The sequence below is a fragment of the Panthera onca genome, chromosome D3 (genome assembly GCF_046562875.1).
Source record: "Panthera onca isolate mPanOnc1 chromosome D3, mPanOnc1 haplotype 2, whole genome shotgun sequence".
NCBI lineage: Eukaryota > Metazoa > Chordata > Mammalia > Carnivora > Felidae > Panthera > Panthera onca.
In genome coordinates this window covers 60,401,375-60,423,766 of record NC_138350.1, presented here as the reverse complement: position 1 = coordinate 60,423,766, position 22,392 = coordinate 60,401,375, and the positions used below count along the sequence as shown (strand labels likewise).

At 37.2% G+C, this 22,392-nt stretch overlaps 1 long non-coding RNA gene across 1 annotated transcript in view; it reads left to right on the top strand.

The window, feature by feature from the left end:
- LOC132665944 (uncharacterized) overlaps positions 1–22,392 on the top strand; it is a 560,511-nt gene that overhangs the window by 245,415 nt on the left and 292,704 nt on the right. Inside the window, exon 2 of the long non-coding RNA XR_009604363.3 lies at positions 11,140–11,214. This is a non-coding gene — a long non-coding RNA (uncharacterized LOC132665944). The remainder of the gene's footprint in view (positions 1–11,139; positions 11,215–22,392) is intronic.

Below are 22,392 nucleotides of genomic sequence, written 5' to 3'. Positions count from 1 at the left end.
CCAAATGGAATAAGACACTGGGACTTTGGATCTAGAGACGTATTCTTGTGCACAGAAAGCACTGGAGTAATTTCACTTCTTGGACATTATAGAGATATCTCAAATTGGCAATTTATATTACCTGTCTACTCTATCCATGTACTTTACCCAATTTAAACAAATAGCCTCCCTTTGTGTGCTAAAGAGATGCATTGAGGACAGACTAAATATATAATGATCAGAAGAGCTTCCCTTATAATCAGTTAATCTAATGTTATAAAACATTTGATGATTTATTCTGTGGTATCTCATGACTTAGTTGTCAGACATTAAAATAACCCAGATGTCAGATATTTTGGCTTTCAAAATTTCCAAGGAGAAGTAATACAAAAAGAAAATAAGGAGGGGAACTTGGGATATACATGCAATATGGGACCGTGGACACAATTATACCCCCTTTATTACCTTAAACTGTATCAGGTATAACCAAAACATTGTGATCATTCTTATTTATATATCATCATTTTAATTCAAACACCAGTGGTGTCACATATGTAACTGTAGCTCAGTGTCAATTCTACATAACATTTTGTGTATCTTTTTACAACCCTAATTATTTTATGTGTGAATGCCTCTACAGGACTCAAGATGCTTCTCCCCATCCAGAATAATTTGTCATGTTGCAAAGAGTCTATTATTAATATGTGCTTGATTTAAAAAGAAATCAGATGGGCTTGAGATTCTGGTTCCATATATAAAGAGGTTGGAAGTTGACATGTTATGCTAACAACAAGTAAAAAGCTGAGTAGACTGAAAAATCAACTTTTTCAATCCACAAAGAGGGGAGAACATAGGGCAGACTTCTGCCTTCAAATTGGAGAGATAAGCAGGTGCATATAGAGAGTCGCAAATATGAACCACTACAAAAATAAGCGTTGGGTAGGGAAACCTGAACTATAATTTAGAAATTGCTGCAGACTCATTGTGGACAACTGAGTTAAAAATTCTAGGGTTGGGGTGGGACCTGGGGGCTCAATTGGTTAAGCATTCGACTCTTAATTTTGGCTCAGGTCATTATTTCATGGTTGTGAGATCAAGCCGCGCATCAGGCTCTGTGATGGGTTGGAGCCTGCTTGGGATTCTCTCTTTCTTCTCTCTCTGCCCCTCCCTCACTTGTTCTCTTTCTCAAAATAAATAAATAAGAAACATTAAAAATATTCTAGAGGAACCCAATCATAGGGATGCTGCCACGATAGTGTGAGATTTATCCCCAGGAGCTTGATCAGATTTCCACAGTAAATATCAAAGGAAGCCTACTCATCTCTTTCGGAAAGATAACCATTTTTAAATACACCAGAGCACTCTGTTCTTAACAAGATCTACCTTCAGGTGAAACTAGTTAATCAGAACTTAACCTGCTGGATTCTTTTATGAGACTGACCTGAGGGAAGAGAGATTACCAACATGTCAGTTTTAGTCTTCCACGTGGGAAAAAGGACATACCAAACTCAAGCTGTCCTGTCACACCTTAGGGTCGGGGTGTTGGGGGGGTCAGAAAAAAACCTGAGAAACATTTGTGATGTGCACAGACCAGAAGCATAAACTCGCTAAAAGACTTGACCTAATCTTAGGACTATAGAACTCTTCCCTCTCACCACTTTTTTTCAACATCATACTGGAAGATCTAGCCAACGTGATAAGACAAGTTAAGGAACTAAAAGGTAAGTATATTGAGATAGAAAAAATAAATTCTCATTGTTCACAGATGACATCATTATTATGTAGAACATATTAAAGAATCAACAACAACAACAAAATACCTCCTGAAAGTAATAAGCAATTATAGCAAGATTTCAGGATACAAGATTAATGTACAAAAGTCAATCATTTCCTATACACCAACAATTAACAAGTGGAATTTGAAACCAAAAATATAATACCATTACATTAGCAACCCCCAAAATGAAATATTTAGGTATAAATCTAACTTGATCTATATGAGGAAAATTACAAAACTCTGATGAATGAAATAAAAGAACTAAAATGGAGAAATATTCCATGTTCATGGATAAGAAGATTCACTATAGTCAAGATGTCAGTTTTTCCCAAATTAATCAATGCAATCCCAATCAATATTCCAGAAAGCTATTTTGTGGATATTGGTAAACTGATTCTGAAGTTTGTATGAAGAAGGAAAAGACCCAGACTGGCACACAGAATATTGAAGGAGAAAAACAGATTCGGAAGATTGATAGTAACTGACTTCAAGACTATTACTATAAAGCTACAGGAATCAAGACAGTGTTGTATTAGTGAAAACTAGACAAATAGATCAATGGAACTGGATAGAGTGCCTAGAAATAGAACCATATAAATATAGTTAGATAATCTTTGACAAAGGAGGAAACACACTACAATAAGAGCAAAAATAATCTTTTCAACAAATGGTAATGGAACAATTGGACATTCAAATGAAAATATTGATTTCAGATACAGACATTATACCCTTCACAAAAATTAACTCAAAATGGATCACAAGTCTAACTGCGAAATGCAGAACTATAAAACTGGAAGATAACATAGGAGAAAACAGAGGTGGCTTTGGATATGGTAATGATGTTTTAGATACAACAACAAAGTCATGATCCATGAAAGAAATATAGATAAGCTAATTAACACCTTTGAGTGAAGGATACATCTGATAAAAGACTATTATCCAAAATATAATAAGAAACTTTAAACCTCAACAATAAGAAAACAACTTGATTACAAGATGGGCCAAAGTCCTGAACAGACACATCACCAACATTACAGATGCTCAAAAAGCACATGACAACGTGTTCCACATCATATGTTATCAGGGAAATGCAAGTCAAAACAACAAGATATTACTACATGTCCATCAGTATGGCCAAAATCTGGAACAATGACAATACCAAATGCTTATGAGGATGTGAAGCAACAGGAATTCTCATTCTTTGCTGGTGGGAATGCAAAATGGTCCGGCTGTTTCTGAAGAGAGTTTGGCAATTTCTTATAAAGCTAAAGAACTGTGAAAAGACATGGAGGAAATTTAAATGCATATTACTAGGTGGAAGAAGCCAGTTGGAAAGGCTACATATTGTGTAATTCCAACTCTTAATATTCTTGGAAAGGCAAAGTTGTGGAAACAGTAGAAACTGTAGAAAGATCAGTGGTTGCCAGGAGTTGAAGTTGGGGGAGAGATGACTAGGTGGGGCACAGAAAATGTTTAGGGCTGTGAAAATACTCTGCATGGTGTTATAGTGATGGATACATGCCATTATACATTTGTTTAAACTCGTAGAATAAACAAAGCCAAGAGTAAATGGTAATGTAAACTATGGACTTTGGGTGATCTTGATGTGTCAATGTAAGTCATCCTTGGTTAAGAAATAAAAGTACCATTGTAGGGGATGTTAAGAGGGGAGACTGCCTGTATGGGGGTCAGAATTGTGTGAGTAATTTCTGTACCATCCTCTTAATTTTGTTGTGAACCTAAAATTACTCTTTAAAAAAAAAGTCTTTAAAAATTTTACAAGGGCTTTGACCAAATTGTTACCATTTTTTTAAGAGCTTCCTTTCAGCATGTTGTGTTCCCCACTGAACAATGCAGTATAGGCTAAACTGGTTAAACCTTGTCCTCTGAGATGTGACACTTAAAGGCCCAAGAATGTAAATGCCTGAATGGGCACATTTCTTGGAAGTGAAGTTTCTTCTCAACTGTCCTACTGATTTTTCAAAGGCACATGCTAATGGAATTACATTTTCAAAATAAAAACACCAAAAAAAGCTGAAAACAAATGGAGTGTGGGTATATTGACTTCTCTTGCTTCCACTGGACCAGAAAGGGCTGGAAATGCTCCACTGCACAGAAGAAGGCTTTTGTCTTCTAATTATTTTTGTGACACCTTACCTTCCAGATCCTATTTTCCCCATGTAGGAAGACTTGCCACAGCTGCCGGCTTTTATTTCCTCCCCAACTCCCCTCCCCCCACACCCAATTACACAGTTGACAAATGTATTTATTTCTATTTATTTATTTTTTTCTCACTTCCTATCAAGTGCCTACTGTTTCCTTGCCCCATGACCTCGAGGTATCGGAAGCCACCAGCTCCCTCTGACTCTTGGGTCAGCTTCTACTTTCTATTTGTGTAAGACCTGATATCTAAATATTTAAACAATGGAAGAAATTGAAGCCGATCTTTCTTTAGATCTGCATAAGTTCTAGGGACATCTTATTTGAGTTTGTTACACTTACTGTCTATGGGGATCCAATGAGCATATTTTAATTATGGGGTTTGAGTACATAGTCTCATAGCCTCAGGTTTTGAAAGTTTTCTTTACCTTGCTTGTTCTGTTTTCCCATAGGGAAGTAGACATTTTGGATATATCAGCATATATCAGTATTACTACATTAAGTAAACATAAAATATAAAAATCATTTTGTCATGTAATGTAGTTAGGATAGATCTTTATGGCTTATCCATTATTTACTATATTTTTCATCTTGTTTCATGAAAATTGTTAATAAACAGGCAATTGAATGCCATCAAGATAAACATATTGGAATTCTTAGCCTTGATGACAAGATTGATTTAAAATAGGGTTTGAAAATGAAGGCCCATGGCCTGAATTGTGTTAGTAAATTCTCTCTTTCTCAAGACAGGTAGGTGAGTAGATAGACTAACAGACATATACATAAGAAAGAGAAGAGAGGGAGGGAGGGAGGAAGGAGGGAAGGAAGCAAGGAAGGAAGCAAGGAAGGAAGGAGCAAGCATTGGTGTTGTTAGAAAAAGACTATGTACCTGTAGACAAGAAATTCTTCGTTTCCCCATAGACACCACCAATTGACTTTCAGACACCTCAGTTTACATCTTTCGTTACTTTCTTGAACCCTGTGTGCATTTAACTTGGAGGCACCTGCCTTAGTATTTTCAACTGGAGAATTTTACTCTAAAAACTAACAAATATAAGGTAGATTAATAAATCAACAGTCAAATGTTTAAAACAAGTTCATAGAACAGAAATTCCACCAAAGATGTCATTTTCCAAACTGTGCTGAAGATATGCAGAAAAAAATATCATTACAAATAAATACTGGAAACCTTAGGGTAAACAAAGGTGAACTGATAAAGTGATTTTTATTATTTTTATTTTTTTAACGTGTATTATTTGAGAGAATGAGAGAGCAAGAGAGAGTGTATGTGCCCCGCACGAGCAGGGGAGTGGCAGAGACAGAGGGAGAGAGAGAATCCCAAGCAGGTTCCGTGTTGTCAGTGTGGTGCCTTGATGTGGAGCTCAATCTCACAAACTGGGAGATCATGACCTGAGACGAAGTCAAGGGTCCTACGGTCAACTGACTGAGCCACCCAAATGCCTCGTGAACTGATAAACTGATTTTAAAATTGTAGTACTCTGCCTAATCTGAAATGAACTAATGTGTAATTTGGATTATCAAAATGTTTGTGGGATTGTACGTAGTCAGTGTTTGAAAAGTGTATTTTGTAATAGAGCCTTGTAAATATATGTGTGTGCACAGAATCTCTGGGAATGACAGTTTTGTCACCCATTCTTTAACTCCCCCACATCTTTCTTTAGCTCAAAAAGTGACAGGATTCACTTGAAGGACTCTTTAATCTTTCCAGTCTTCAACAAGAAAGGTGAAATAATAAACTTAATAGTGGCAATTAAACATAGTAGACACAGGCAAAAACTATTGCCAGTTCACCCCCAGAACTACTTAATGTTTCCTGAAGGGTCTTATTGTCTGCACCATCTTACTTCTGGTACAGATACATGAGATCTACTGCCATGTATTCTAACTTAGTAGGCCTAGGGGCTTGGAGGACTTTAGACATTAGTGTTTTTTAATAGGATCCACACTTGATTCCATTGCAGTCCAAATCTGAGATCCACCCTTCTGGACTCTTCTTGCTTACAAAGACATTCAATATGTCTCTGTCTAACAAAATAACAAGGACTACATTCCTCACTTATCTTAACCTGCAATATGCGTTTCATCCTCCGCTAATCTAATTTTTCTTACCTGGACACATGGGCTGCCCCTATCATCCTGGATGCCACAGACAGAAATATATGTCTGCGGACCCTGTTGCAATCATGACTTTAGTTGTTACAAATGCCTAAGACTTTTGACAAAGAGCCGTATTAGCTCTTGTGGAGGAGGAAAAAAAAAGTCTTATTCTAATATCCAAGTGAATCATCTGTGTTACTGCATTAAGACACAGTGACCACAATAAGAAAAATCTTAGTAGCTAAGAGAACAGGTTTGCATATGCCAAAGATGGGCAGATTTTCATCTGAATCATAAATGAAAACTGCAGGTATTTGACAAAACAATACCAGTTTCACTCAGCGTTCAGGTATTGCATTACAGTGCATAAATCTAATGAAATATAGCCCTCGGGTTAAACAGAGATGCTCACTTTCAAATGTATGAATATTAACCAGCCCATGACATTCTCAGTTTCGTTAACTAGCCCCAACTAGTTATTTCAGCTGCTGCATATATAGACTGGCCTTCCTCAGAGAACAACCCACCTGGGGTCATAAATTGAAAACTGGTGTCAGGAGAATTGCAGATTGGTTTCAAAGCAAAGAATTACAGTGAAGAACATCAGTGCTGTTGACAAAGACGTCTCCTTGGTGTTCTGCATTCTATCATCGACAGTTCTCACATGGGGACAACAAAGAGAATGGTCCCATATGAGTCTCACTTTCTTGCCTTCTTTTGTACTTGTGGCTTTCTTTGTTTTTTTCTCCTTTTGTTTTTTTTCTCCTCTATTTTATAGCAAAAAGGAGAAGTGGGGCAGCCAAAAATATAGATAAGCTCCCTCTAAAAATACAAACTTATGAAATGGTGGAAGGTCTTTAGGGTATTTTCTCAACCTTACTTCTTTTTGTGAGTACTATAGTCAGTTATGGATTCCTCACCTTAACTTGAATTAAGTTTGTTTTTTAATGAAAATATCACTACATCTTGCATTTCCCATCTTATCGTCTCTGTCAGTTAGCTATCTACTTGGAAATTATATCAGATTGTATAAATCATTATCTTTGGAAATTAAAAAAAATAATTGTGTCATGGTAATTTTTAACATGATGATTTAACTCAATGTCAAGGTTATCAGTGACTGCTACATTACTAAATGATCAATTTTCATTTTACTTTCTCTATTTGTAGCATTTAACACATTTATGTCTCCCTTTTGTTTTAAGTATTTGTTTATTTTTCAGAGAGAGTGCCAGGGGAAGGGGTAGAGAGAGAGGGGGACAGAGGAACCGAAGCAGGCTCCACGCTGACAGCAGCCAGCCTGATATGGGGCTCAAACTCACAAACTGTACCATGAGATCATGACCTGAGCTGAAGATGGACACTCAACCAGTCAGTTGTGCCACCCAGGCACCCCAACACATTTCTTTCTTCTGATACACTTTGTCCATTTGAGTTCCAGGATCTCACCTCTCCTTGGTTTTCTCCTAATACACTGGCTGTGTCTTAGTCTGTTTTTTTTTTGTTTTTTTTTTTTTTTCTGTTTTTTCCTCATCTCCCTGACCTCTAAAAGCTAGTGTTACCCAAGGTTCAAACACTGGACTTTACCTTTTCTCTAACTATATTTACTTCCTTGGGGAATCTCATCTAGTCTCTTGACTTTAAATAACTGTTGTACACTGATGACTTATGTATTAGTTTTCAGGGCTTCTGTAATAAAGCACCATAAATTAGGTAGTTTAAACAACAGAAATTTATTCTCTCACAGCTCTTTGAGCTAGAAGCCTGAAATCAAAGTGTTGGCAGGGCCGTGCTCTATCTGAAGACTCTAGGGGAAAATCCATTCTATGCCTTTCCCTTCACTTCAGTGTCGCTGGCAATCCTTGGTGTTCCTTGGCTTATAGTGGCATCACTCAGTCTCTGTCCCTGTGTAACATGGCATTCTCCTTATATGTCTGTATCTTTTCTTCTTGTGAGGACACAAGTTGTTTAGATGAAGATTCCACTCTACTCCAGTGTGACCTCATATTAACTACATCTGCAACGACGCTATTTTCAAATAAAGTCATATTCTGAGATTCCAGGAAGGACATGAATTTCAGAGGAACACTATTTACCTAGCACAACTTACAAATTATATTTCTAGCCTAATCTCTCCTATGAATGCCAAACATGTGTATCCAAATCCACTTTCACAGTTCCTCTTCAAGTTGAAGAGATATTTCAAATTTAACATGTACAAATCTGGACTGCTGTTCTGCCACCCTAAAGTTACTCTTTCTACAGTCTTTCCATCTCAGTTCATAGCAACTCCATCCTTCCAGGTACTCAGTCAAAAATCTTGAAGTAATTGTTTCTCCTTTCCTTGTTTCATATCCCACATTCAATGATTCAGCAAACTCTGGTGCTTTAAAAATGTATCCAGTATTCAATTTCCCCTTGCCACTTCCTTCTTCCAAATCTCATCAAACCAATCAAACCAGTTTCTTGTGATTACTTCTAACCTAGGCATCCTGGTTTTTTTTTTCCCTTGTCTCTCTTGAGTCTATTCTCAAAACTGTGTATAGAATGATCACATTAAAACATAGTCTGATCACGTCATTCTCTGTCCAAAGCATATATTCCTGTGGCATCTCCTTTTACTCTGAGTACAACAAATGTCCTTTTACAAGACTATGAGAACGCTCTTCCATTTCCCTTTCTGACCAAACCCCCCAGCTACACTGGGCATCTTGCTATTCTTGATATGTATCAGGCACATTCTTGTCTCAGAGACTTTCTCCCTCAACCTAGACTCTGTTTCACAGTTATTCCCAAAGTTTGTACATCACCGACTTCAAGTCTTCATTTGAATGCCATCGTTTTCTGAGGCCTTCTGTGAATACTCTGTTTAAAATTTCATTGCCCCAAACTCTCAATCCCCCTTCCCAATTAATCACATTTTTCTCTTTAGCATATACTATCTACCAGCATTTATGCTCACAATTTACAGAACTTACACTACCTGTATACGAGAACTTACACTACCTATTTTACTTACCTCCCCTGTTGAGAGTGCAAGCATTAGGAACACTGGGGTTTTATGAGCTTTGTCATTGCCATACCCTTTGCCTTTCGGAAAGGGCCACACACTGACACTAGTCACTACTCACTGAATGAAAGAATGAATGGTGTCTATTAGCAAGGAATAGTAGGTAGTAGGGACACTTGAGGACGGTGTTTCAGAGAAGCAGGTTCTAGCCCCAGCTCTACCGTAAATGTAAATCATTTGCTCATTAGTGAGTCTCTCAATCTCATGAAAGTTCTATTTTACAGACTATGTCCCATTATGTGGATCCAATCTGGGAAGCACTGAAATAGGCTGTAGAACCACAGTCAGTCTAGCTAGTCTACAAATTACCTATATCTGTGGGAGACTTATAAAGGCTAATGTTAAGCCACTAATAACCAAAGCCTCTATTTGCCATGGCCAAATGGATCTCTTTCTGAAATTCTACAATTTTTTTTTTTTGGAAGTGTTCAACAGTGATGAAGCATGAGCAGTTTCTCTTAACAGATGTGTTCAAGTCTTAGGTTAACATTTCTAATGTATTGGAACTTACAGTTCTAGATTTAGTTTCGATCAGAAAGACAAAAGTGGAATTAAAAAGGGAAAGAAAAAACAATTGCCAGACTGCTCTTCTTTATCCTGAGAGACTACAAATGCCACAAACCCCTCACAAAGCTCTTCTATTACTTCTTTATCAGTTGGTAAATAGAGATAACTTTTAAAAACCTGTATTTCTCTACTCTCCTTAATTGCTTCCACTATTAGGATTTATCTTTCTGATATGGCAAAATGTTTTTTTACAGAAACTACAATGTTTTGGAAAAGGGAAAAATATTACCCAAAGTATTCTATTAATGAATGTTTATGAGTTTCAGTTCTGGCAATTCAAAAGGCTCCTGAGATACCTATTCAGAGAGCTCAATTCAACAAGACAGACATTTAGGTTTATAATAAACCAGGTTATTTCATGCAAGATTTAGAACTTTCCTTTAATGTTAACTAATTTCCCCATTCTGAACTGATCACCATGAATTCATTTTATTCCCCATTCATAGCAAAATATCATTGAATAACATCCCTCTTCAGATCAGCACTGTAAGAGGTTTTCAATTTCTTTCAATTTTAATTGTATTATGAAATCCCAATTAACTGTGGGTAGAATTATACCATTCTAGTATAAGAGAGAGAAAAGCCATTTCCACAGGGTCAGACAAACACCCACTGATTGATCATAGAACTTCCTATCAGAACCTAAAATGAAGTCTGCTGATCAACCCCAGATACACTTCTGGTAAATGTGTTTTTGGGAATTACAGACAATATTTTCCATGGGAGAAACTTAGCACAGTTCTTTTGCAATGCTATGTGAAGACAAGTATTGTGATAATAACAGGTTTAAAGATATTAGTCACTGATAGTAAGATTTTTAAGAACTTTTTCCATAATATACTAGTGGCTTTTGACACTACAAAAAAGAAAGAAGAAAAATTAGGTCTCTGTGATCTATTATTTTTCTGTCTTTAGAAGATGAGTTAGAATCCTCTGTGAACTCTTTGACACAGCACAGCTCCTGCCTCAGTAGGTAAATCATCAGGACATACATATTCTTATTACTCAGACAGATATTTAATTTCAAATAAATTCCATTACTGTTTGAAAACAAAAAGATCGCTTTTTTATATAAAATGACTTCCATTGGTTGCTGTCCCCTTCTTTATTTTTTGTAGCACTGAGGATTTAAGGCTACATGAAGGGCGACGAAATTTTGAAATCATGTGATGAGAAACCATCCTAAGACTAGCAGAAGAAGCTTTGGTAGGTCACAGAGATAGTGAAGAGTAGGGACTAATAAGACAACCACTACTTGAAGCAAATTTGGTGATGAGTTGGATATAACTGGCAATACAGGTGAGGTATCTAGGAGGATTCTTGGTTTCTGGATTATAAATTTCGCTTGACAGAGATGATGAATAGACGATAGATAGAAAAGGAGCCTATCTAGAAGGGAGTCATATTTTATATATGCATGTATGAATGTATTTGCACATACTGATTTGAAATTATTTTGAAAAACTAGAATGGATATTGGCAGTTGACCAGATCTGGAGACAGCAGACATGGATCTGTGAGAAACATCACTACCGCATATCTGGTGAGCAAAACCTAAAACTGGGTGAGATTCTTGTCAATAAGAACATATGTACACATGCCACCCAACATGATAAAACAAAACAAAACAAAGCAAGATAAAACAAAACAAAACAAAAACACAGAGGAAGGACTGAGGAGGGCCTTGTAGTAAACCCTGGGAATTTCCAAGTACAGGTACCCAAAAGAGGTGACCCATCTCCATCTACTTCTGTGTAAAAAGCTTTGAGCTTGACTCAAAGTCTAAAGTCTCCAGTCCAAACTCTTCAGTGACTTTAAATATCCACAAAATAAAGGCCCATATCACTTGTCTCTTTTGGTGAAGTAGCCAAGAAGTTCCTTGGCCCCATCTTTTCATCACCCATCTTTCGGGTAAGTGACTTTGCACTTCCGATTATATCACGTACCCTCTGAGAGTAAATGCCATGTCTTGTGACATGATATATAGCGGTGATATGGGTAAAATGCTTACTTATCATAGACCCTAGTGTGTTTCAGGCATTCATGTCTCTGTTGCCTTCTCTTGTTTCTATCACAGTAGCCCCCTTGTGGCCTTGCATGTATAGTTCCTATAAGCAACCCACATTTGTTAAATGAACAAACGCTTGAGTATATGAAATAATTCAATGCAGATTAAGTTCCTATTATCCAAATAATCCTTCTCTGAGTATGCTTATAAAGGCCTTTCCAGCCTTGTGCTATGGTTCTTGTTAGGAGACTTTAAGAAAGCGGAAAAAGGAAAACGGAGAGATTTATATTCTTATCATTGCTTTCATCTCCGACAAGTCAGTTAACTACCTTAATTTTATTCTTCCCATTTCTAAATGAGGATCATGATACTTTCCATCCCTATTCATCAAATTATTGTATCTACTTAAGATAAAGTTATAAAAGGTATTTGAAAATTTTCTATCCATATTTTAAATCATATGGGTTTCTTGTGGGCTGTGATCATATGAAAGGGTTCCATTGAGGACTTTAATCTTAAAATAATAGAATAAATTTTGTATTGGGATGAAAAGACATTTTTTTTTGTACAGAGATGCATGAAGAATATTGTAGGATAAGACAAAAATCAATGAATTAATAATGTAAGAAAAATCTAAATAGTTGTGCTAGATATTTTTCTTTTGAGATCTCCTCTGTCTCTTCCCTGTTCTGAATTGCAGGAGGTTTACCTCAATGGGCTTTCTTGCCTTTAGACCTCTGGTTGAGTCTGGCCAGTGGGAAGCCAATGGTAGATCACTGGAGAACAAGAACACAGTAAATTTGGGACTTTTATCCCATGTCTTTTCCTGCATGGTTTCAGTTTTGCTGTGTCTCTCTTTTGAAAGAGGCAGTTCTTGCTGTGATGCATTTTTCCTACAGCTACCCTCTGATTGTAGTTTTTGTTTCCTAATCTTGCTTCTTGAGGTTTAGGGATGGTAACCCTGCTTCAATCTTTTCATCTCTTAATTGCTTTATTCTTTTTTTTTTCACATATTCATAACCATTCTACTCTCTCCACCCTTCTGTGGTTCAGTGGGCAACTTTTGGCCAGCACTGTAATTGACACAATGTCAAAGTAAGGTTGTTTTGTTTCTTTGTTTCTTTGCCTATAAACACACAACAATCATACAACTGCCATTCCTCTTATACACACACATGCATAAAACATAGCTATTGTAACAATTCTATGATTAAAAGAGACAACATGGGAAAAGGTAGATTATTCTAGAAATATATGTCCTGGAAAATAGTCATTATCTTCAGATAGTCAGAAATCTGCCACTTTGAGAAAAATAAGAAGAGTTGTTACTTTTGTCCTTAACTATTAGTTAATAAACCATATCTTTTTAACAAGATAGATATCATTTTTTTAATGTTTATTTATTTTTGAGAGAAAGAGACAGAGGGAGAGCAGGGGAGGGGCAGAGAGAGAGGGAGACACAGAGTCCAAAGCAGGCTCTAGGCTCCGAGCTGTCAGCACAGAACCTGATGTGAGGCTCAAACCCACAAACTGCGAAATCATGACCTGAGCCAAAGTTGGACACTTAACCGACTGGACCATCCAGGCACCCCAACAAAATAGGTATCATTTTTGATGGGAAGTACAATCTTCTAAAAAATAAAGAAGTAAAAAATTCACTTGACCTCCTCAGAGTTGGTAAGTTCATTCTCCCTGAAAGTATTTCAAGAGCATCTAAGTATCTATTTCTAGAATTGAGAGTCTTATTTTGGTGGGAGATTGGACAAAATCATCACAAAGTATTTTGGGACTTCATGATTCTATGAAGAACTCATATGGCTAATCCAAACAGCAGAAGTAATAATTAGGGATATGTGTAATTGTGCTTATAAAATGGGCACCTTATATATATATATCATATAGGGGAATATTTAAAACATGATTTCACAATCTGGCTATTATTATCTATTTGAGAACTGTTCTCAAAGTAAGTCTGAACAATTTGAACAATTTTCACTATCCTGTTATTTATGTTTCTGTGGCTAAAATTCCAGAGATACAGTACAAATACCCCTGTGTGTAACTGAGATGTTCATTTTCATCCCAAATGTTAGGCCTCACATAGATTTATTCATGATCTTCTTGCTGCTTTCACTGAGGTTCAGAGTGTTTTCTCCTTCCTTCTCTGATACAAGAAGTCCTATTTTCTGCATACCTACTCCTATGAAAACCACAATATTTCATATGTAATCAGAATGTGGATGTGCCTCACTTTAGGAAATGGGCATTTTTTTTAATATAATTTATTGTCAAATTGGCTTCCATACAACACCTAGTGCTCATCCCAACAAGTGCCCTGTTCAATGCCCATAACCTGCTTTCCCCTCTCCCCCCACCCTTACCATCAACCCTCATTTTGTTCTCTGTATTTAAGAGTCTCTTATGGTTTGCCTCTCTGTTTGTAATTATTTTTTCCCATTACCTTCCCCCATAGTCTTCTGTTAAATTTCTCAAGATCCACATATGAGTGAAAATATATATTTTTCTCTGACTGACTTATTTCACTTAGCGTAATACCTTCCAGTTCCATCCACGTTGCTGCAAATGGCAGGATTTCATTCTTTCTCGGTGCCAAGTAGTATTCCATTGTATCTATAAACCACATCTTCTTTATCCATTCATCAGTTGATGGACATTTAGGCTCTTTCCATAATTTGGTTATTGTTGAAAGTTCTGCTATAAACATTAGGGTACATGTACCCCTATTCATAGCACTCCTATATCCTTTGGATAAATTCCTCATAGTGCTATTGCTGGGTCATAGGGTAGTTCTATTTTTAATTTTTTGAGGAACCTCCACACTGTTTTCTAGAGCAGCTGCACCAGTTTGCATTCCCACCAACATTGCAAGAGGGTTCCCATTTCTCCACATCCGTGCCAACATCTATAGTTTTCTGATTTGTTCATTCTAGCCACTCTGACCGGTGTTAGGTCAGTATGGCTTTGATTGTGGAAATGAGCATATTTTGAAAAGAAAGAGTGAGATACAATTTACCTCAATTAAATCTTATTTGAAAATGATGGAGAAAGTACATGATACTGAAAGTATATATTTAAAAAATGACTTAATTTAAATATAATTTTGATTGTGGAAAAAGTATCCTTTTTACATTTCTCCTATCTTTATTCAATTTGATATGGAGTTCTGTTAAAGAGAAAAAAAAATATATATATACACATATACATATATATACATATATATGTATATATATATGTATATATATACATTCATACATACATACATACATACATAATAGAGTAGATTTACAACTCATTGTCACTTTCTTTCCATTCCTATAATTGCCCTGTTATAGCTTACTCATACTTCTGTGCAGCTGTAGATTTGTGTGAAGTTTGTAGAAATTCTAGAAATCTAGAATCTAACTGCATCCCAGGACTACCCTCTGAATGTTTATAAACATTAAGTCACCAATGAATGTACTAAGAAAACCAAATAACCAAAGAACCTTGGTGGTGGTGTTACATAAAGTTAAACAGGTGCACAAATCCGTGGACCTTTTTTATTTCAGACCCAAAGAAAGAAGGACAGTAGAATATTTGTTCTGCCTTCAATGCCTTTAAGATTCTGGGTGAAATAGTCTTCATCAAATGTCCTTCCAGAATTAATTTTTTAAACTCTTTTTAGACCATTGTATATCAATTCATGGACAGCTTGCTCAGTTAAGTACTATTGGAAGTAATTTAACATCTTCAAGACATATAACTGCTCTAGTGATCTCACTTATACTCAAAGAAACTTCTTCCTAGAAAACTTCCATAAATTGCCCAACCTTCTACATCAAACTAGAGGGGAACCAGGTCTTCAGTGTTTCTAGAGCTTGTTGCATAGGGATACATATGCAAGCATTGGAGTTAGAGGAGAATGATGTGACTTTTGATAAACCTTCTTTTTCTTAAACATCTTTATTGAGGTACATTTAGACATAAAATTCACAGCATTCAAGTGGACAGTTCAATAATATTGGCATGTATGCGAGGAGTATCACTATAAATCAGCTTTAGAATATTTTCCTCACCCCAATATGATTCCCCATGTCAATTTACAGGTAATTACTATCCCACCTCCAGACCCAAGCAACCACTAGTCTACTTTCCAGTCTATAAAATTTTTGGCAAGACTTTTAATTTCTTTGACCTTCAGTTTATTCAACACTGAAGTACGTTTAGTGATATGATACTATGAATAGCAAAGTAAATAATGTTTGATATGATAAAAGCACAAAAATTATTTTAGAAGTTGGTAGTAACATTAATATATTCATTGGCATTCCGAAGAGGACACAGGAAATTACAAGGAACTGAGATCACATGCCTATGTTGTCATTAAGATCAAGGCCAGAGTTCAAATTCAAATCAATCCATTCCCTCACTGCACTTTACCAGCTAAAGCCAAGTGGACTGTGAGATCTTTTCATATTTCCCAGCTCTGCTTCACCCCCAGTGTGTTCCAAATGCTATCTTTGACATTGGGCCTCAGGAAGTGATGAATCAGTTGAATCCTCATATTTTGGCCTGAGAACACCTGTTAATGGAGCCAATTAAGGCAAAGGATGACAGAGATTTGGAGGAGATGCTGACACTTGTCCAGAAGGAGCTGTGCTGAGATTGCCCATTGAAGTCCTAAATAAACCACCAAACAGCTGTCGAAGGGTAAGGATTTTGAAGGTCTTGGCCCAAGCCAGACTTTAGTAGCAGTAATGAAGTCGATGCCTTTGGATCCTGTGGTTGAAGAAACGTGTCCTCCTGGATATGGAGACATCATGGCAAAGGACTGCTACTGTAGCCTTACATTCTGAGAAGAATCTACTAAAAATATCTATTCTTCATATTCAAAGAACCTCTGCATTCCACACAAGCCAGGGGAGAGGGATAAGGGGAGCCTGGAGTGTTGATATGCTCATTTCAGCCAGAATAACTAATAACATGTTTGAAATCCAGTAGCACTTCACTGCTTTGGAAGTAGGACTGGGGGCACCTTGAATTTTTTTTCTCCACATTGATTAATTGGAGCCAACTCAAGGTATGTACAAGTTTCCAAGTTTTCAACATTAATCACATAAATGAACTGAAAATAATTAGTTCATGGTGACTTTCTGACTTATAATAATAAGCCCCAACTTAAATATACTTAGTCCAGACAGCTAAATATAACACGGAAAAAATGGAAACAAACAATTCAAAACCTTCAGGCATTTTTTTTTTCCTGTGTAGCTCTCCTAATAATTAACAGAGGATTCTGTTTAATTGGCACACTTGATTAAATGACAAAAGTGGAGTGCCACCTAAAACATTAACACACAAGGCAGAGAAACTTTGGAAGGGGAATTAATAAGGAAAAGTGAGGCTTCAAAAGTACTTGGTAATACTATTTCTAATTCTTAACTTTTGTGCTCACACCCCCAATCTAAATATTATCTCTTCCTGGGGCGCCTGGGTGGCTCAATCGGTTAAGCGTCCGACTTCGGCTCCGGTCATGATCTCGCGGTCCGTGGGTTCGAGCCCCTGCGTCAGGTTCTGTGCTGACAGCTCAGAGCACGGAGCCTGTTTCAGATTCTGTGTCTCCCTCTCTATCGGACCCTCCCCCATTCATGCTCTGTCTCTATCTCAAAAATAAACATTAAAAAATAAAAATTAATATTATTTCTTCCTTTCTTGTTGTTGTTATATTTCCCTGATGTGAAATATTATCAAGGTCCTAAGAATTTTACCTCACACCCACAATCACCACCATGTCTACCAGCACACAACTTTGGATTATAAAAATACTGTCATGACTTCTTTTTGTTGATAATTGTAAATATTTCATTTGACTACCGATACTGTTTTGCACTGTAAATTTAAGTGTAAAGAATTTTATATAGTAAATGCTACCCTTAAAAAATAACCTATAGTCACTTGAACTTTTTAAAACTTGCTTCCAAAACCTATAATGTCCTTCTAGCTGCATGTGTGCTTCTGAAACGAGAGTTGGCCTGTTTGCTTTAGAAATGTGAGGAAAGGGAGATCAAACCAAGAACACATAACCTGGATAAGTCCAGTTAAATGAAGACAATAGGGCTTCACCAAGGAATCCCAAAGAGAATGTTCAAAGTTCTTTCTTTCTTTCTTTTTTTTTTTTCAGTGTTTATTTTTGAGACAGAGACAGAGTGTGAGTGGGGGATGGGCAGAGAGAGAGGGAGACACAGAATCTGAAACAGGGTCCAGGCTCTGAGCTGTCAGCACAGAAGCTGATGCGAGGCTCGAACTCACAGACTGTGAGATCATGACCTGAGCAGAAGTCAGATGCTTAACAGACTGAGCCACCCAGGTGCCCCAATAGTTATTTCTTTATTAAATGTTTATGTATTTGTTTTGAGAGGTGGGGGGGAGAGGGACAAGGAAAGTGAGAGAGAGATTCCCAAGCAGGCTCTGTGCAACTAGCACAGAGCCTGGTATGGGGCTCAATCTCACAAACTGCCAGATCATGACCTGAGCTGAAGTCAAGAGTTGGACTCCTAACCAATTGAGTCACCCGGGTGCCCCAAGAATATTCATAGTTCTATCAGGAATCCTGTCTATAATGAAAATGAATAACTGACTTCACTACCCTGAATTTGGTCTAATGCAAACAGTAGGACTGATTCTTGAAACAATCAATATCAATTTTGAAATTGTTTAGTCTTAAGACACCTCTCCACTCAAACACGGGAAACAATAATTCCATGGCAGCCTGTTTTGCTCAGACAACAGAGGGTTTCCATCTTTCAGATCAGACATTTCGGTGTGTATTTAACGGGTCATAAGTATATTCCCATGTCTCAGTTTCTCTCTCTCTCTCTCTCTCTCTCTCTCTCTCTCTCTCTCCTCTCTTTTCAATAAGATACCATCCATTCTCATGGTCCCAGTCAACTTGTATGTTTGCCTGTTATGATAAGATCCTCAGGTTAGAGTTTGTACTCAGGTGTTGTCTTATAATTCAAACTGGCGCCTACATGTTTTCAGTGTCAGTAAACATTAATGCCTCTGGTATCCAACTTACTACAATTCCTTTTAAAGTAGCTCTTTCTCCAAATAGCCAGGCTTTTACAGAACTCCCTGGGGAGCAGTACCTTTTGTCCCTTGAATTCCTTCTCAGTTCCTTCTTCCTTCTTCCCTTGTTACTGCCTTTACATCTCATCTGGTTTTCTGATATGGCCTCTTATAAGGTTCCTTGTCTCCAGGCCACTTCTCTACTTCCATATTGTCACCAGGCTAATTTCCCTTTAATGTACTATGTTCATTTATGTGTTCTTTATTCATTTATTTGTTCATTGACTTCCTCTCTCCTTCGTTGAGCATCAATTATGTGCCTGATTTTATGATGCAAGCTAGTTCATTGAGGTCATTTCTAATTAAAGTCATTTACTGGTTATTTAAAATTTTATAGTTGGGGGCTCCTGGGTGGCTCAGTCAGTTAAGCATTCAACTTTGGCTCAGGTCATGATCTCATGGTTTATGGGTTCAAGCCCCATGTTGGGCTCAAAGCTGACAGCTTGGAGCCTGGATCTTGGTTCAGATTCTGTCTCCCTCTCTCTCTCCCTCCCCACTTGTTTGTTCTCTCTCTCTCTCCCTCTCTCTCAAAAATAAGTAAACATTTAAAAAATAATAAAAATAAAAATAAAATTTTATACTTGATCTTCACCTGCAATTTTCACTTTTTTTGCTGATAGTTCCTCACATCATCTCCCCTCCACGGAGAGGAGTGTTCTAAAAATGTCCCTCCTTTGAATGGTTTAAATGAGCAAATTTTCCTATCCAAATATTTTGTATTATTTCCAGAACAATGTGCATTACATTTTTTTAATTTCCCATTATCCCAGTCTTTCATTATGCCTGGAACAAGTTTTACCTTCTCTCCCTTATTTATCCACTCAAGAATCATTTATAGTATCTTTCTCAGATCTCCTTGTAGTTTCTCTCATCCACTTTTGCCATTTATAGCTGTGTATCTATTCTATTCCATTTGTCTATGTGTCTGTTTTTGTGCCAATACCATCCTGTCTTGATGATTACAGCTTTGTAGTAGAGGCTAAAGTCTGGGATTGTGATGCCTCCCGCTTTGGCCTTCTTCTTCAATATTACTTTGGCTATTCGGGGTCTTTTGTGATTCCATAAAAATTTTAGGATTGCTTGTTCTAGCTTCAAGAAGAATGCTGGTGCAATTTTGATTGGGATTGCATTGAATGTGTAGATAGCTTTGGGTAGTATTGACATTTTAACAATATTTATTCTTCCAATCCATGACATTGAAATGTATTTCCCTTTCTTTGTATCTTCTTCAATTTCCTTCATAAGCTTTCTATAGTTTTCAGCATACAGATCTTTTACATCTTTGGTTAGATTTATTCCTAGGTATTTTATGCTTCTTGGTGCAATTGTGAATGGGATCAGTTTCTTTATTTGTCTTTCTGTTGCTTCATTATTAGTGTATAAGAATGCAACTGGTTTCTGTACATTAATTTTGTATCCTGAGACTTTGCTGAATTCACGTATCAGTTCTAGCAGACTTTTGGTGGAGTCTATTGGGTTTTCCATGTATAATATCATGTCATCTGCAAAAAGTGAAAGCTTGACTTCATCTTTGCCAATTTTGATGCCTTTGATTTCCTTTTGTTGTCTGATTGCTGATGCTAGAACTTCCAACACTATGTTAAACAACAGCGGTGAGATTGGACATTCCTGTTGTGTTTCTGATCTCAGGGGGAAAGCTCTCAGTTTTTCCCCATTGAGGATGATATTAGCTGTGGGCATTTCCAGAATTGGAACCACAAAAGTATAGCCAACTAATCTTTGACAAAGCAGGAAAGAATATCCAATGGAAAAAAGACAGTCTCTTTAACAAATGGTGCTGGGAGAACTGGACAGCAACATGCAGAAAAATGAAACTAGACCACTTTCTTACACCATTCACAAAGATAAACTCAAAATGGATGAAGAACCTGAATGTGAGACAGGAAACCATGAAAATTCTAGAGGAGAAAGCAGGAAAAAAAACCTCTCTGACCTCAGCTGCAACAATTTCTTACTTGACACATCTCCAAAGGCAAGGGAATTAAAAGCAAAAATGAACTATTGGGACCTCATGAAGATAAAAAGCTTCTGCACTTCAAAGGAAATAATCAGCAAAACTAAAAGAAAACCAACAGAATGGGAAAATATATTTGCAAATGACATATCGGACAAAGGGCTAATATCCAAAATCTATAAAGAACTCACCAAACTCCACACCCAAAAAACAAGTAATCCAGTGAAGAAATGGGACGAAGACATGAATAGACAGTTCTCTAAAGGAGACATCCAGATGGCCAACAGACCATGAAACTATGCTCAACATCACTCCTCATCAGGGAAATACAAATCAAAACCACACTGAGATACCACCTTATGCCAGAGTGGCTAAAATGAACAAATCAGGAGACTATGGATGCTGGAGAGGATGTGGAGAAATGGGTACCCTCTTGCACTGTTGGTGGGAATGCAAACTGGTGCAGCCACTCTGGAAAACAGTGTGGAGGTTCCTCAAAAAATTAAAAATAGACCTACCCTATGACCCAGCAATAGCACTGCTAGGAATTTACCCAAGGGATACAGGAATGCTGATGCATAGGGGCACTTGTACCCCAATGTTTATAACAGCACTCTCAACAATAGCCAAATGATGGAAAGAGCCTAAATGTTCACCAACTGATGAATGGATAAAGAAGATGTGGTTTATATACACAATGGAATACTACTTGGTAATAAGAAAGAATGAAATATGGCCTTTTGTGGCAATGTGGATGGAACTAGAGAGTGTTATGCTAAGTGAAATAAGTCATACAGACAAAGACAGATACCATATGGTTTCACTCTTATGTGGATCCTGAGAAACTTAACAGATGACCATGGGGGAGGGGAAGGGAAAAAAAAAAAGAGGTTAGAGAGGGAGGGAGCCAAAACATAAGAGACTCTTAAAAACTGAGAACAAACTGAGGGTTGATAGGGGGGTGGGAGGGAGGCGAGGGTTGGTGATGGTTATTGAGGAGGGCACCTGTTGGGATGAGCACTGGGTGTTGTATGGAAACCAAGTTGACAATAAATTTCATATTAAAAAAATAAAGCTGTGTATCTTTTCAATATGAGTAAGGTAAACTGTATTACAAATTATAATTTCTTGGGGACCAGAGAATATATGTTTCATGCCATTTTCCCTTCTGCAGTGTAAAAATATCATGTGCCTTACTCAGTATTAAATATAGAAGTGCTTCATGCATCCATTCGTTCTATTCTCTTTCCCATCTCTCTCTTTGGTCTGTATCATTTTAATCAAAGTGTGCCACCTCTATCCCCTGACCATTAGTTGTTCTTCATATATTTTATTATTTTTTTATTTTTTTATTTTTTTAATTTTTTTTTAACATTTATTTATTTTTGAGACAGAGAGAGCATGAACGGGGGAGGGTCAGAGAGAGAGGGAGACACAGAATCCGAAACAGGCTCCAGGCTCTGAGCAGCCAGCACAGAGCCCGACGCGGGGCTCGAACCCACGGACAGTGAGATCGTGACCTGAGCCGAAGTCGGATGCCCAACCGACTGAGCCACCCAGGCGCCCCTCTTCATATATTTTAAAGACTATATATGCCCGGGAATTTTTTT